Below are 16,750 nucleotides of genomic sequence, written 5' to 3' on the forward strand. Positions count from 1 at the left end.
TTCTACTTGCTTGTAGTGACTATTACATGCTCGTTGAATAATATATTAAATTTCTATTCTCATACTGTAATATATATTATCAATTATGGTGTCACTACCTGTATCATAGTGAACTTCATTTTGATACAGATTTTCATTACGATACAGATTTTTAACCAATAGAATCGTGATATGGCATTCTCGATAAAGGTGGTACACGCACAGTGACCAATGGCGAGTCAAATAGATAGGCTTTGAGAGTTTTCAATATATAAACAAACTGTCAAACTTACAAACTACTTAATTTGTTTGCGTTACAAAATTAATAAATTTTAATATTTTTTTTGTTATGAATTATCGTAGAAAAAATCGTGTGTACAACTTGAATTTAAATATCATTATGAAGCTCGTACTCTATAAGAAACTCGCCGCTAGGCGGCTCGTTTCGTATCCCTCATACTCGCTTCATAATGACAATAATTAAATGCTCATTGCATAATAATATTCTACTATAATATTATACTATTAAAACACCGTTATCTAAATACAGTAAGGTCTCTTTTTATGCGGATTTTTTAATGCGATTTTGAAGTTATGCGGTTTGTATTTCATCCAAAAATTTGTATTATTAATAACTAGTATAATTAATATTAACTATTTTTATCCAGATGTCATTAATCTGAGGGTTTGCAATTCGGGTATTCCCCTTGTTCCATGATGTAGCATGTAGCTATTACATCAATCTGAGTTTAGCATTGAAAAGTATAACCTGTAATTCTTTTGAAATTAAATTTAAATGTTTAAGTATTTAATCAAGTTGCAGTATAGTATAATAAACAGCACATTTTGATTACTGGATTGAAACATTTAAGTAAGTGTCATAAAGTTTTACGTTTCATTAGAAGAGGTTTTTGCAATTTCAATATCGTTAGTTTGCGTTTTTAATTCCTTCTTTAAGATTTTATTTGACCTAATGGAGAAAAAAATATCAAACACATACAATTCTTGGTGGACAAACGTCCTCCATTTTATATGATTTTAGAAAACTACGGAACGTATCCCTACTTTTTCAATGCAAGTAAAGTCTTTTTTTATGCGATTTTTTATATGCGTTTTTCTGTAGAACGTATCCACCGCACAAAACGAGACATTATAAATTGCGCGTCATAGAAAACGGGCACCCTAAAAAATGGGTCATTTTTGATGTCGCGTATCTCCTAAACCTGTTGTGCGATTTAAGTGATTTTTGAATAGTTTATAGTCCTATTCTTTGTTAATATCCCTGTAATAATATTTTTGCTAAACAGGTAAATTTTCATTGTACACCGGGTGTACGAATCAAACTGTGTTTTTTTCTCAAAGTTCGCAACACGCTGTCGAATATTCTAGAATTTATAAAATACTGAAATTAAAATCCAACTATAGCCTCAGGTTTTCTTAATATTCTGTTTTTTGATTCATTCGCTTATGTTGGATAATACAAAAGTTATGTACTTTAACAACTAGGCATGCTCTTTATCAGTACAGGGTGTTTCTAAAGAAGTACGACAAACTTTAAGGGGCAATTCTGCATGAAAACATAATGACCGTTTGCTTTATAAACATATGTCCGCAAATGCTTCGTTTCCGACATAGAGGATGTTGAATTTTGTCTTACAAACTGACGATTTATTTATTGCCCTAAAACCGGTTGAGATATGCAAATGAAATTTGGTGGGTTTTAAGACGTAGTTACTAAACATTTTTTGACATACAATTAACAATTTTTTATTCACCATTGGCGTGCATACGAATAATATGATCGGTCATATTACCCGTATGCGCTCCAATGGTGAATATAAAATTCTTAGTTACATGTCAAAAAATGCGCAATAACCATCTCCTAAAACCTACCAAATTTCATTTGCATATCTCAACCGGTATAGAATAGAATAGAATAGAATAGAATAGAAATATGCTTTATTGCCATGAAAAATTTTACAATTTTATCGACAAAGCTTATAAATAGTAAAAAAAAACAAAACAGTAACAATCCAATTTACTAAAATTACATAAATCGTCAATAAGTTAAATAAAATAAATAAATAAATCGAAGTTAAAACAGAAATAATCAATTGTAAAAATTTAAATAAATTGCAAATCCATAGTGTACCTAATAATTAATAAAAAAGGTTTAAAAGTTAAAAAGTTAAGCTGCTGCATATGACACCCAAATATAGATAAAAAAAATAATAAAAATACTACTTGTGCAAAGGGTACTGTAATTTCTTAGTTATTGACTAAAATAATCTTCTACTGAATAATATCGTCTTTCAGACAGGTAGGCTTTTGTCAGTTTACGGAATTTGGGAAAAGATGGTGCAGATTTTAGTTATAGGGGGAGATGGTTGTACATTTTTTTTGCGGAATATAATATCGATTTCTTTACTAACTCCGAGGACGGGGTCGGCAAATAGACGTCAAACGTAGAATTTCTCGTGAAGTAGTGATGATTAGGTCTTGGTGGAAAGACATGTAGATGTTTACGAATTAAGCAAACAGTTTCTAAAATATACAAAGATGGAAGGGTTAAAATTCCGTGATCTTTGAAGTAACTTCTGCAGTGTGTTGTTCTTCTGAGGCCAAACAGATATCTTATAGCTCTTTTTTGTAATTTGAAAATAACATCGAATTGGGCAGCTGTACCAGAACCCCAAAAAGGAAGACCATAACGAAGATGTGACTCGAACAAAGAAAAATATGTTATTTTGGAAGATGCTAAATTGAGTTCATTCGAAACAGATCTTATAGCATAGCAGGCTGAAGAGAGTTTCTTAACCATTTAAGGTTGCTGTCTAAAAAAATGCCAAGAAATTTTACAGAATCAACGGTACTGATCTGGCTGTTATTAAGAGGTAAGGGTTGAAGAGCTCCTTTATAAGACAATGCTACTGTTTTATCTACGTTAAACGAGAGTAAATTTGAGTCAGACCAGGTTTTTATTGTAAGTATGTCAGAAGTTATAGTAGCATGAAGAGTTGCAATATTTGAGTTGCTCCAAGTGATACTGGTATCATCAGCAAAAAGAAAGATGTTTCTATCGATTTTTAAATTAGTGATGTCATTAATAAAGATAAGGAAAAGTAGAGGACCCAATACTGAACCTTGAGGTACCCCACATACAATGTTTTTGAGACTAGAGTCTTTATCATTTGCTCTAACCAGTTGTTTCCTATCTTCCAAGTAAGATTGGAACCAATCTAAAGAAATGCCTCTAAATCCGTAGAAATTTAGTTTTTTTATCAAAATGTGATTTACACAATCAAAAGCTTTGGCATAGTCACAAAAAACGGTGGCAGTGCAAAGATTATTGTTCAGTGCTTGATATACCTCATGTAGTACAGAAAACATGGCACCAGTGGTGCATTTATTATTTAAAAAGCCGAACTGATTTTGTGATAAAATGTTGTTTTCAACTAGAAAGGACATAAGTCGGGCTTTTATGAGTCTCTCAATAATTTTGGAGAGTACCGGTAGTAGTGCAATAGGTCTATAATTGCAGGTATTAGATATTTCACCACCCTTATGAAGAGGAATAATGATGGCTGTCTTCAGGCACTCTGGAAATTTACCTTTCTCAAAAGAATCATTAATTAGTGAGATGAGGACTTCTAACACATTTTCTGGAAGATTAGAAAACATTTTGATCGATATACCATCAGTACTACAGGAAGATTTGCTTTTGATACTATTAATTGTTTGGATTAGTTCAGATTTAACGACTGGTTTTATAAAGAATGAATTCGAGAAATTTCTTGAATTAGGGAGATATGAAATGGGATCTTGTTGTGGCAAAATAGTTGATGTAATATTTTTACTCACATTAACAAAGTATTCATTTAGATTTTCAGGGTCTGGAAGGGAAAATGTTTGAGCAGTGTGGGTTTTATTTCGAAGATCGTTTATTATGGACCAAGTTTCTTTTGCAACACTTTTGGAGCTTCCCAGGCGGTTCTGGTAGTAGACTTTTTTAGCTGATTTTATAAGTTTAAGATAGGTTGCCCTGTACTTGATGATATATTCAGTGATAGAGACGTTGGTAGTAAATTTCTTGATATAGAGAAGAGAACGCATATTCTTGGAAGATATTCGGATACCTTTAGTAGTCCAGGGTTTGTGATGTTTTGGCTTAATTGCAATTAAAGGAAATGCTTTATTGAAGATACAAATAAGCTTATCTAAGAATTCACTGAAATAAGACTATATGATATTCAAAAAATCACTTAAATCGGACAACAGGTTTAGGAGATACGCGACATCAAAAATGACCCATTTTTTAGGGTGCCCGTTTTCTATGACGCGCAGTGTAGAAGAAGAGGCAGCGCTGAAAAATCTATTTGAATTTACTAAAGCTAGATTTTTCACAGTTGATTACTGTGAGTGTGTAGAGAAACATACTGCGGTCGGTCAAGCGAAACGTAGAACAGGGGTTACTGAGAGGGTATCAAAGTTGCTTTCCTACGAAGGTAATTATTTCCATTTACTAAGGCTGAAAATCAGTAAACACATTCTAAATTAAATATAAATAAAAGTTATTATAGTCGGTCAGCTGTATGAAGGGACAGAGCCGGTCGGTCGGCCCCAATATTTGATTGAGGAAATGAAGCATTTTGGCTCGCAATTTTTCCATCCAGCATGGATGTACTTAAAATTCTCACAGAAGGTAGGGAATAGTCCAAGGATCATTTTCTATATCATGCCGCTATCATACGCTAAAACCTTGGGGGTGGTTGCCACCCCATCTCGGGGGTGGGAATTTTTTATTACATTTTAACCATGGAATTCGATGGAAAAAGTGATTCTAAGAAAATAGTATATTACATACCTAGCGGGAAAGTACTCTATTTCAGCCGAGTGGCAAGGTAGTTTACCGAAGCACCGAGGTAAACTACAGACGCGAGGCTAGAATGAGTTCCCACGAGGTTTGTATACTATTTTACTCACAATCGGTTAGTAGTTTATGGATTTCTTATACTCACAATCTACCAATAATAATTTCGTTTCAAATATCTGTATCCATTTTCATTATGTGATAAAATTAATTATTTTAAATAACCTGTGAGATCGTTGCTAGGTAACAAAACAAGTTTGTTGAATCTGACATTTAGGCGATACACGACGCCATTAATTGTACATATAATCAAATTGTGTTTATTTTACAAAAATGTCTGATAGTGAATTTGAATGTACGCCACCAGAACTGCGGGTAGCTGCAGGTAGAGCTACTGAAGGAATAATTCCTGAAAAAAGCAGGGAGAGGTATGAAAACACCTATGAACTATACAGTAAATGGTAATCATAATTCCAATGTAACTATTAATATTTATAATTCCAAATAGTTTTCTTTTTGTTATTGTTGTTTTTGTTTCTTAATTAAATAAATGTGGTGTGGATTCTATTCTTTCTAAACCATCTTTTAATCAAAAATGACATTGACATTTGCAGGTAGAAAAGTGACAGATGCTAGCCGGGAAAGTACTTTCCCGGCTAGCTGGGAAAGTAAAGTAAGTAATAAGTCGCTTCCTGATTACTTCAAAGGTTAGAAATCCATAAATTACTAACCGATTGTGAGTAAAAATATTGTTTACCTTTTCTTCGTAAAACTAATCTTTTTCGAGTTATTCGCGCTTGAAAATAACAGTTTTTCGACGAAAAAATCGACTTTTTTGCAGGGTTTTTTGAGAATAGAGTCGCTTAATTTTCATACTAGAAGCTTTTTATTATTATTTTTTGAAAGGTCTAATTGTATTCTTGAAAAAAAATTATTTAAGTTTTCCTCAAAGAATGCAAATTTTTTCCATTATTTAGCTTTGAATATTTCAAATTGTGCATTTGACGAAAAAAGCTAACCCTTAGCATGCTGTATCTCGGTTCGTATTGGTCCTAAAGATATTATAGGAAAAGAATTTGGTTTGTGTTACTAAAAGATACAATTTCGATGGTCACAGTTTTTTTTTTATTAAATTCATATTTTTCGAGGTATTCTCAAAAAACCCTCTAAAAAAGTCGATTTTTTCGTCGAAAAACTGTTATATTCAAGCACGAATAACTCGAAAAATATTAGTTTTACGAAGAAAATGCAAAAAAAATTTTTTTCTTAGAATCATCGTTTCCATCGAATTACATGGTTAAAATATAATAAAAAATTCCCACCCTCGAGATGGGGTGGCAACCACCCCCAAGGTTTTAGCGTATGATAGCGGCATGATATAGAAAATAATCCCTGGACTATTCCCTACCTTCTGTGAAAATTTCAAGTAAATCCATGCTGGATGAAAAAATTGCGAGCCAAAATGCTTCATTTCCTCAATCGATTATTGGGGCCGACCGACCGGCTCTGTCCCGTCATACAGCTGACCGACTATAATAACTTTTATTTATATTTAATTTAGAATGTGTGTACTGATTTTCAGCCTTAGTAAGTGGAAATAATTACCTTCGTAGGAAAGAAACTTTGATACCCTCTCAGTAACCCTTTTTCTACGTTTCGCTTGACCGACCGCAGTATGTTTCTCTACACACTCACAGTAATCAACTGTGAAAAATCTAGCTTTAGTAAATTCAAATAGATTTTTCAGCGCTGCCTCTTGGTCTATTACATTTACTTATATTATAGCGAGTCCTTTGTGAAAATCAAAAAAAATATTCTAATTCGGATTTTTGCACAATCTTACTCAAAAAGGACCCCTTTTAACAAATTTGCATGTTGCCAGGACCAAAAGGTAGTCAAAAATTTTTTAAACGTTTTTTTTTTTTGTTTTTTTCCTAAAATTATTTTTTTTTGCATGGAACAATTATTTTTTAGATTTTTTGGATCATTACAAACAGAAAAGGTCTTTGGTGACTTTTCTCTAAAGTTGATAGTTTTTGACATATAAGCGATTAAAAATTGAAAAATTGCGAAATCGCCCATTTTTAACCCTCAAAAACTATGTGAAAAGCTGAAAATTTGAATGTTGCCAAGGTAGGTAGATATTCTTTAAACATCGATTGATGAAATCCCGAAGAGTTTTTTGCAATACAATATCAAAAACTAATTTGTTCTTTAATTGCCAATCAAGCGTGCGCGACACTATTTTCCACCGTTGCGGTGCATGTGTATGCAGTATGGTGCAAATGAAAGGAATAAATTCGTTATTTCGTAAACCGGCGACTTTAAGGAAAAATCCCGAAACAGGTCGATTTTTATATTTAAGTTGTGATATTGTGACATATATGGTATACTAGTGACGTCATCCATCTGGGCGTGATGACGTAATCGATGATTTTTTTAAATAAGAATAGGGGTCGTGTGCTAGCTCATTTGAAAGGTTCTTCAATTTTCTATTCAGTAATATAAACATTTATATAATTATTTATACAGGGTGTCCAATAATTTAATTTTTTTGTCAATTTGCCAAATGATTTAACCTAATAAAAAGTTTTTGGACACCCTGTATAAATAATTATGTACCGGGTGTCCCAATAAGAATGGCTCTCGGCCATATTTCAGGAACCGTTTATAGTAGAGCTTTAAAATAAAAAATTTTATAACAAAAGTTGCCTCAGGAAAAGCCTGGAAAATATTTTCATAATTGTGGGTCCACCGCTAGAGGGCGTAATTGAATATCAAAAATAAAAAAATCCAAATTTTACAAAATTTTCATAATGAAGGGGCACTGGAAATCCGATTATTGTATTCTTCATCAAATTCTGCGCATATTTGATTAACAAGTTTAACTCTATATTTGCAAATAAGAGGTGGGGGTGAGTGGGAACCTTGTTATGAAAAAATGGCTGTAAGTCCGGTTCTGCCAAATCAAATTTTGAAAACTGGGTCTTGTTGAAGACAGATGTTTTTCTTTAATGTAAGCGTGATAATTTTGAACCATCCCAATAAGTAATAAGCCAGCTGGGAGGCGTTATTTAATTTTTTTTCAGAAATCTAGTTTTCTTTGGAAAATATTAAATACAAGTATACATTTTTAATCATACTTTATAAAATTAGATTAAATTAGCAATAGAATAGCGAAAACCGCATGTCGATACCTTTTTTCTATCTCAAGATATCTCGAGAAACGTGTAAATTTTATACATAACTGTTACTATCACCGGTAAACTAAGTTAATGGAAAGTAGTGTGCTGTGGAAAAAAACAAAATAACATTTTCCAGATGTCAACGTATAAAAATATAATTAATTAAAACAACAATATAAAGAAAAACAATACCATTAAAATTAAATATAACACAGAACAAAAAGAACTACTTAGTGACAACCTAAATATTCAAATTGTTGCCCATCATACACTACTCTCGAATACATTATCCAGAGAATACTAAACGCCATTCAAAGCATATCGAGAGCAGAAATTGAGACTGCTGTTCAATCTACTCTTGAAAGAGTAAATGTTTGCAACGAAAATGATGGGCAAAAATTTGAACCTTTATGTCATCACTAAATAGTTGTTTTTATTTCTTTGTAATAGGGCTTTTCAACGCTTCTCATTTGTTTCGAGCCTCTGTCATATGCCGTATAATATGTGTATAATATTAATATACGAGATATGAACGAGGCTCGAAACAAATGAGAAGCGTTGAAAAGACCTAATATACGTTGACAGCTGGAAAATGTTTCTTTGTTGTTTCCATAGCACACTACTTTTAATGAATTTCGTTCACCGGTGACAGTAACAGTTATGTTTTTAAATTTACACGTTTTGTAAGATATCTCGAGATAAAAAAAAGATATTAACATGCGGTTTTCGCTATTCGGTTGCTAATTTTATCTAATTTTGTAATATGGTATTAAAAATGCTTATTTGTATTTAATATTTTCCAAGGAACACTAGATTTCTGAAAAAAATTAAATAACGCCTTCTAGCTGGCATATTACTCAGTAAGTTGGTTCGAAATCATAACTTTTACATTGACAAAAAAGATCTGTCTTCAACAAGACCAAGTTTGCAAAATTTTATTAAGCAGAACCGGACTCACAGCCAGTTTTTCAGTCACAGAACAAGGTTCCCACTCACCCCCACCTCTTATTTCCAAAGGTAGACCTAAACTTGTCAAATCAAATATGCGTAGAATTTTATGAAGAATACGACGATCGGATTTCCAGTGCCCCTTCATTAGGAAAATTTTATAAAATTTAGATTTTTTAATTTTTGATATTCAATTACGCCCTCTAGCGGTGGTCCCACAATTATGAAAATAATTTCCAGGCTTTTCCTGAGGCAACTTTTGTTATAAAATTTTTTATTTCAAAGCTCTACTATACACGGTTCCTGAGATATGGCCGAGAGCCATTCTTATTGGGACACCCGGTACATGTTTATATTACCGAATAGAGAATTGAAGAACCTTTCAAATGAGCTAGCACACGGCCCGTATTCTCATTTAAAAAAATCATCGATTACGTTAACACGCCCAGATGGATGAAGTCACTAGTATACTATATATGCCACAATATCATAACTTAAAAATAAAAACCGACCTGTTTTGGGATTTTTCCTTAAAGTCACCGGTTTACGAAATAACGAATTTATTCCTTTCATTTGCACCATACTGCATACACCTGCAACGGTGGAAAGTAGTGTCGCGCACGCTTGATTGGCAATTAAAAAACAAAGGAGTTTTTGATATTGTATTGCAAAAACCTCTTCGGAATTTCATCAATGGATGTTTAAAGAATATCTGCCTACCTTGGCAACATTCAAATTTTCAGTTTTCACATAGTTTTTGAAGGTTAAAAATGGCCGATTTCGCAATTTTTCAATTTTTATTCGCTTATATGTCAAAAACTATCCACTTTAGAGAAAACCCACCAAAAGACCTTTTCTGTTTGGAATGATCCAAAAAACCTAAAAAAAATGTGTTCCATGCAAAAAAAAATAATTTTAGGAAAAAAACAAAAAAAAAACGTTTAAAAAATTTTTGACCAACTTTTGGTCCTGGCAACATGCAAATTTGTTAAAAGGGGTCCTTTTTGAGTAAGATTGTGCAAAAAATCCGAATTAGAATATTTTTCCTAGCGGATGCGCAGTGGCTTTCTGGACTAAAATGATATTTTATTTTTTTATATTTTATTATTTACTAAAAAAATTACACATATTTAAAGATAAGCTCTCTCCTAATAGCCTACATGAAGGCATTAAGATAAATTTCGGCTGAAATATTACGTCCAATATGGTGTGTGACACGAAATAATTTAGAATACTTTATCGCCTCGAGTGGCAAGACAGCAGAGACTTGATAAAACGTATCTTCACACCAGCACAACCATTTTGAGGAGGGTTAATATTTATTTTCTCTCGTCGGAACATTTTGGGCTTACTTTAAACGGTATAGACAGAAAATACAATAAAATAAGATTTCTTGGTCTAAAACCTAATACAAACATTAAGTTTAAACATAATATTTAGTTATAGACTTTTAGTAAATGTGAGGGTAAAATGTCTCATCAAACTTATCTGTGGTGGTATTAAAAGATTATTTCAAAATTATTATAATAAAAATAGAAAGGTTAGCATCAGAGATACGAAAAAATGTTTAGATATGAAATTGTAGCTGAATGAATAGAAAAATGAGATTATTGATACCCTGTTGAAGTACGTTTGCCCATTCTTCTTTCAAACATTCTAGAAGGAGGTCCCTATTTGACTATTAGTCCAAAGAAATAAGGATTTTCTCAAGACGCTCAAAGATCCAGGTAGGTGACTACTGTTTTCGATATTGTAGAACTATTGGAAAAATCCTATCTATTTCCTGCCTAGTAGTAAATTCTTTCACGGTTTTTGCTCTAAATTATAAAAAAACCGTTGGATTTCCATGAAATTTGGCATACGCATACCTTACATGTCAAAGAAAAAAGTGATATTGTGCCGATGTGTCCTTTTGCCCTGGGGGTGAGTTTCACCCCTTCTTGGGAGTGAAAAAATATATGTCCAAAATAAGTTCGGAAATGGGTAAACTGGCTAATTTTGAGTAACTTTTGTTTTATATAGCTTTTTCGCCAAGTCAACACTTTTCGAGTTATTTGCGAGTGAATATGTTAATTTTTCAACAAAATAACCATATTTTTAGACGGTTTTTCGCAAATAACTCAAAAAGTAAGTATTCTATCGAAAAAGCCAGCTGACATGAAAACTATCTAGGACTCCTTCATTGGAGGGAGTCCCTTCACGCCAATGAGGGGCCCAGCTCCCAAGCCAACACTTTAATGATAGGATGCTAATGTATTCTGATTGTTAAATAAAGCATAACTAAAAAAAAATTTATCGAAAAAAACTTTCTTACCAAAAAAAATATAGCCTGTAAAAAAGTGGTGTACACGTTAGGTCTGTGGACCTCGTAGAACCAGAGTTATATCCAATGAAAAATAGATTCATATTCACCAAATTTCAAATAGAACATTTCGACGTGAAATATCTAAAAAATTAAGCACTTTTTGGGGAAAAGGGGAAAGCCCATTATAATTTTTTTAAAGTGTTTATTTCTGTTTTAGTAAAAAGTTTCTATCATTTTTAGCAAGATACGCTCACCCTTTTGTTGGCAAAAAAAATCGGGAAGACCACCCCTTAATTAGCAACTTAAATGAAATTAATCGTTACCGCTCCACAAATTATTTTACTTATATTGTATTATATAACCAAAGAATTTGGTTTTAAAGTAAAACTTTTAAAAATTTTAATTTTGAAAAATGTGCTTTTTTTCAAGATAACTTAAAAATTGTTAGAGATACCAAAAATCTCGGAAAACAAAAAAAGTCAGCATTGCTTTTCTGAATACCATGTATTATTTTGTTTTTCTGTTAGACAAAAATTGATTAAAATTTGGTGTTTCTAAATTTGCATACATTCGTGATCAGTGACTCGTACAACCCCTTTTAACTACAGATATTTCAAAAATAAAGACTTTAAACCGATGAAACTTACAGATCATATAAACAATACATACACAAGTCAAGAAACTTGTGAAGTCGTAACGATTAAGTTCATTTGAGATACTAGTTAGGGGGTGATTCTACCGATTTTTTTATCAAAAAAAAGGGACTAACTTTATTTTGATCGTAACTTGTTTACTTTTTAATGTTAGAATTTTTTTTTATAAAACAAAAATGAAGCTTTTTTTAAACACTTCATATAAGTTGAAATGAGTTTTCCCCGTAATGTGCTTTATTTTTTGTTATTTCACGTTAAAGTATTCCATTTGGAGTTTGATGATTATGAACCTATTTTTCATTAGCTATAACTCTGCTTCTACTAGGTATAGAGACGTGATATATACAACATTTTTTTTAAATTTTTACAGGCTATATTTTTACTAGGAATGTTTTTTCGACAAAATATTTACTATTTGAGTTATTTGCGAAAAACCGTCTAGAAGCGTGGTTATTTTGTTGAAAAAATGAACATATTCACTGGCAAAAAAGTCGAAAAGTATTGACTTAGTGAAAAAACTCTATACAACAAAAGTTACTTAAAATAAAAAAGTAACAAGAGGGGGTGAAAACCACCCCCAGAGCAAAAGCACATATCGGTACAATATCACTTTTTTCTTTGACTTGTTAGCTATGTGTATGCCAAATTTCATGTCAATCCAAGCGGTACTTTAAAATTTAGAGGTTTTGCAATATTTTACCGTTAAAGAACGTAGTATAGAGTTCGCGTCCGTTTTTTATTTATTAACAATTTAGTGCAAAAAACGCGATTTTTTCGATTTTTTGCACCCCATTAAAAAGATAAATAGTTGACATAAAATTACAAAATTTGATTTTTTAGAACATTAAAAAAGCTTCAAAAGAATTTGAATATTAAAAAGTCAATTTGTTGCTTCGCAAATTGCAAAATAAATAAAAATCGATTTTTGTTAATAACTTTTACTAAATATAACCTAGAATTTTATGGTTTCATCCAAAGTTGGGTATTTTGGTACTTAACAAACGCTTAAAATTTGAGACCGATCCATTACTTAGTTTAAAGGTTATTCTATTTCTTTTTCCCAGAGACCTTTCTTTTCAATAGCATAGCACAGAAAATAATGAACATAGGGCAAATCTGAGTATGCCATATGAAAATAGAAGAGTGGTAGTATCAAAATATATTAAAAAAAGATAAAAAATTAATTAATATATATAGCCAAAAATCCTAATGTCAAATATTTGAAATTTTGTGGGTTGTAAATATTTAGAATAACTTTAAGAATATTATCTGTAGAAACAATCTATTTATATATTCGAAAATCTAGTATTTTAACACGAATTTTCAAATAAACAAATTTAGCCTGGGCTCATTTGGGACAAAGTTACCATGTGTTTTTTTTTTAATTCACAGCTAATTTGTTTATAATAATTAAGAAACCTCATTAATTCCATTTCAAAGAATGGGATTTTTATTTTTTGTTAAAAAATTTACACAAATATTGTACCTTTACAGCACCCTATACGATTTTTCAAAAATGTAGTACAAGCGGTTACTAGGGGGAACCTACAAATCCACAGAGTTAAAATACCGAAAAAGCAATTTCAAGCTAATACAATTTTCGATATATCCGGATCAACTTAATGGATTTTGATCTTTCTTTTTTTAATTTGTATATAATTTCTAGGTACACTACAAATATGCAATTTGTTCATAAATTTATTAATTAATAAAAAGTACATTTTGTTGAAACAATTATTGAAAAAATATTTTTTTACAAGAATCATTTTTTTAATCATGGTATCATTAATGATAATAGAAAAAGTTAAAGTACATTTTAATAAATAAATTATTTAATTAGATAATTATTTATTGAAGATAATTTATTTATAAAAGTATACCTAACTTTTTCTATGCTTAGTAATGATAGTATGATTAAAAACATGAATCTTTGGAAAAAAATTATTTTTTTAAAAATGGTTTAAACAAATTAGATTGTTTACTAATTTACTAATTAATAAATGTCTAGACCACCTGACTATTTGTAATGGATAGAAAAATTACATACAAATTAAAAAAAAAGATCCAAATATATTCAGTAAATCCCGAGATAGAGAAAATGATAGTAGTTTTATGTTGCCTTTTTTAGTTTTTGAACTCGTCCATTTGTCGGCTCCCAACTGCCCCTTCACTTACCACGACTAGTCACCAATTGAACAACATTTTTAAAAATTTGTGTAAAATACCAGCATTTTGAACATGTAAAATGATTTTTTCTACGGACAATATTTTTAAAGTTATTCAAAATGTTTATAAACTACAAGATTTTTGGCATTAGGATTTTTGATTATATTAGATAATTTTTTTATCATTTTTTTTGTACATTTTGATAGTATCATTTTTCTACTTTAATTTTACATAAGCAGAATTGCCCTATCTTTATTATTTTCTGTCTTTTGTTATTGCAAAATAAAGGTCTCTGGGATAAACAAAAGAAAGAACTTTTAAACTAATATAATTAATGGATCGGTCTCAAATTTTAAGAGTTTGTTAAGTACCCCAATAACCAACTTTGAATAAAACACTACAGATCTAAGGTAGTTTTATTAAAAGTTATTATCAAATAACGATGTTCACTTATTTTGCAATTTGCGTAGCAACAAATTAACTTTTTCAAAATCATCATTTTGGAGGTTTCTAATGTTCTAAAAAATTAAATTGTATTAGCAATTTTATTCAATTATTTAACTTTTGAATGGAGTGCAAGAAATCGCAATTTTTGCACTAAATTGTTAATAATTAAAAACGGACGCAAACTCTACGCAGGAAACAGGTAGGTTTTCTTGCCTACAATAACTAAAAAAGTAGTCAGCTACCTAGATTTTTGAGTGTCCCGAACATGGTCTATTTCTAGCTTATTTCCCTCGAGTATATATGAAGAGTAATTTTTCGTTGAAGCATGTCCCATACATGCTAGATGGGATTCAGGTTGGAGATCGTGCTGACCAAGACAACACATCAATACCTTCGTTGGTAAGCCGGTATGTCACTGGACGTGCGACGTTATCATGCTTGAACGAGTATTATTACGCATGAGGTGGAAGTTTTGACCAACCACGTCAGCAAACAGATGAACGAGAATAGTGTCGAGGTACTGCTGAGCTGTAAGGAAGCGGTTCGGAAAAACGAGATCTGTTCTGCTACCGACTATTTTCCACTCCATACCATTACTGCAACCACCTCTGTATTTGTAAACGTCCTCAATATGTTTTAAACGTTCTACATTTCCAGATCATTTCCACACTCTTACTCGACGGAAATCTGGATGAAATCCAAATCTAGATTCGTCGGAGAATAAAACTGTAGCTTAATCATTTGCATTATTGTTTTGATATTCTTCACACCACTTCAATCTTGAAGCACGATTGCCTTCGGATATAAGTTGGCAACTTAATGCATTCAGTTATGGAAATTGCCTTCATGGAGACGATTTCTTATAGTATCACAGCCTACGGTCCCCTGGTGTCCCTTTACAAGTCGCTAACCAATTCAGGTGCTGCAATTGTTGGTTATTTTCTAGAGGTTAACACTAGAAATCGGTCTTGAGCCTCAGTTGTAGTGCGCTCACGTCCTAGATGATGTTAGGCAGTATTTTCTGTCTCACATAAATGCCGCCATAATAGACATGTAACATTTTGAGAGACTCCCATGTGCTCAACTACATTAGTTTGCCGCATACCACATTGAAGAAGGCCTACAGCTCTATTCATCTTGTCTAATATTATTATGACGTCGTTCCTTGATAAAAAAAAATATTTTCAATGCACTAAGTAAACAAGAACTTTATAGTCCATTGAAATTTTACGTTTTTTAGGCCATACCTTGCATTTGTTAGAGGAGTCAATTTTATTTTTTTAATATGCAGAGGGATCAGTAGAAGCTAAGTTCAAGTTTTTGGGGTCGCCACCCTTGTCCCCCGGTCGCCATCTTGGAAAAGGGGTGCAAAGAGGGTTCGCGCTATATCTCGTAAATTACCAACACTACGGAAAATCTAATAAAACATAAAATGTAGAAAATTAAATTTTATACAATTTTGTTTCTATTGATTTTTATCGTCAAGTGATCAACAAAAAAGATATAAACAAAAATAAGTAAATTTTTTTTAATAAGTTTCCTTTTGGAGGTTATAACTTTTTTGCAGTTTATTTTACAATAAAATAACATTATAGCAATTTTGTAGAGGGTTACTCAGCGAAAAATTTTCACTATAAAGGTCTTTAATTTTATTTATTTATCTAGGTCTTATAGTGCTCCAAACTTGACCAGATTCTCAAATGCTCATAGGGATACAATAAAAACAAAACGTTAGGCTACTTTTCTAGCTTAATATTTTTTTATTCGTATAATTTATTATGATTCTAACATTCATATGTTATTATTAATCTCTTTTTAACCTTTCTCCTCACTATAAAACTTAGAACCCTAAACTTATATAGAAAAGGCCCAAGAAGTAGTTTGAGGACAAATTCGCCGGTCCAGAAGAAGAATACAACCGCAAAATGCAAAGTTATTTAAAAGGACAAAAAAAAACGATTTTTATATGTTTAAAGTAGGGATTAAATGAAGAGTAATCGTCTAGGAGCGTCGGTGTGGCGTTTGTTTTTTGACAACGATGGCTTTTATTTTCATCGATATTGGTTCGAATTCCATTATCTTAATTTAATCGCCCCATTTTCAACCCTATTTAGTTGCGTCATTATGCATTTGAAACAAGGTCTAACATAGCGCGTATTTCAGTAACGACGCAACTACCCTATAGTGGCTCAGCACA

This window comes from Diabrotica virgifera, chromosome 8 (genome assembly GCF_917563875.1).
Source record: "Diabrotica virgifera virgifera chromosome 8, PGI_DIABVI_V3a".
Taxonomy (NCBI): Eukaryota; Metazoa; Arthropoda; class Insecta; order Coleoptera; family Chrysomelidae; genus Diabrotica; species Diabrotica virgifera.